Here is a 2,114-nt window from a genome sequence, read left to right on the forward strand (position 1 = left end):
CATTTAATTTATTTTATTTTATACTCAAACTAATCTAAATTGTATTTTTTTCTGAGCCCTTATTATTGACTTAATATGCCTTATGATTTAGTATACAAGTATACAGGGTATCAATAATGAGAAAAGGTTAAAGGTCATTCACATATCTATGTACATACAAATATAACGCTTTAAAAGATATACATGACTTTATACTACACCTCGAATGACAGAATCAAATTTATGCCTAAATTCATAGTATATAGAGCTATACCCTTGAGCTTCTTAACTACTGTTCTGCGAACCACTACCGAATCACTTCTTTATCCTTTTTTCCTTACTCTGCTCTTCTTGTTATTGCTTTTACAGAAGCAATATATATTTGTAGAACAATATACATATATATATTCACATGTGATACAATATAACAGATCTTCTTAATTTCTGGTCTGCAGATCACAACAGGACCACTTCTTAATCCTCTTTTCTTTACTCTGCTGTTGTTGTTGTTATTGCTTATATCACTTGTGTAATGTAATATAATCGCTATTTCAAATGATAGTAATTATTAAGAGCTCCTAGAAATTGTTTAATTAGCTTTGGATATATCTCTTAAAATATAAAAAAAAAACGGGTAAAAAAGAACCCCTCTAAGTAACAAAATTTACCAGAAAATGTTCGACTTCGAGTTAGGGAATTTTTTATTTTTGAAAGAAATTAGAATTACATTTTAAGTTATTTATTTATTTATTTGAAATCAAATACAACACAGAAGTTGAAGTAAAGTGAAATATTCAGATATTAGGGTTTGGGATTTTCATATTTTTTTTTTCAGTAAATGATTTTTTCAGTGCATTTGCTTCCATTTATCAAGCCAACCACTGCCTTCTCTTTTAATATTCCTCCAGATGTTGAAATATTTTGAACGACATTTTTAATTTACTCTTTTCCTGCATCCAAAACATGTACTAGACTCCAATAAAGCGGTAACTGATTCTTTATGTTTTAAAATCATTGAGACTCTACTCGCCAGGATACCATATTTCGCAGTCACTCCTTTTTTTTAACTCAGTTTGTAAAAAGGGACTTCCCTTAACAGCCAAATGCATTCATACTGAAAAAAAAAATTCGACTTATAGAATGGACTTTCCCATATTCCTATTATATATGTTGAGGCTAGTTGAGTTGAGTCAGTGCACCTGAGTACTTTTACTCTCTATTAACTGCGAGGTTTCTACAAAACCCCTCTTTGCGCCTTGACTGGATTATTGTTTATCACTTCATTAGACTAAGCAATAATTGACCTCAAATCTGCATATCTCCCCGAGAAGCCTATAACCATTCTGAGATTTTATAACGCGGTGTTAGTAAGTCTGTCAGATTTCGCAGTTATAGAGAAAATCGGGTTAGAAGTTAGAGTTATGAAATCAGAATTGTATGTAATTTGCTATCTAAAGCCCTGTTGCACTCTTTTTAGTTCGAATTATAGAAGTCGGAGTAACATATATGATTTTTCTAAAAGTTTCTCTATAAACATGAACTGAATCAACTTCAAATCTAAGTAGCACAAGACAAGTACCTCGTTTGGTCAAACATCCAAAATGTGACTGCGTCTCATATATGGCATGGTATAAATTCAAAATAAAAAACAACATAAGATTTTGTTATAACATATTACAGAATACTTTTTTACGAACTAGTGCTTAGTTTAATTAAAGTCCATATAATACAAGCCACTATTCCAAGCTTACAACCATTTGTGGTACTGTTATCTATTACTCGTATTTTATATTTTTAATGAAGCGAAAGGAACACTTGTAAAAACTCAAATATGGTCGCCTTACATTGAAGTTATAAAAACTTAATATATAGTATTATGAGGACAGTATGGAGTAAATCATAATAATTAAAAAACTGTATCGCGAATCACACCTATTAATATAAATAACTATAATTTTCAATAAACCGCTACTACTCGACGCTATTAACTAGTCTGTTATGTATAACTTATAAAACACCAACAATTAAAGTAACAAATTATTATATTTAAAAAATCCGAATGTTTAATTCATTATAATTTAGTTTTCCAATCTTTTTTTTATAACAATTATTTTAATTTTTTTTTTTTGGTTTTT

This window comes from Teleopsis dalmanni, chromosome 2 (assembly GCF_002237135.1).
Source record: "Teleopsis dalmanni isolate 2A chromosome 2, ASM223713v2, whole genome shotgun sequence".
Taxonomy (NCBI): Eukaryota; Metazoa; Arthropoda; class Insecta; order Diptera; family Diopsidae; genus Teleopsis; species Teleopsis dalmanni.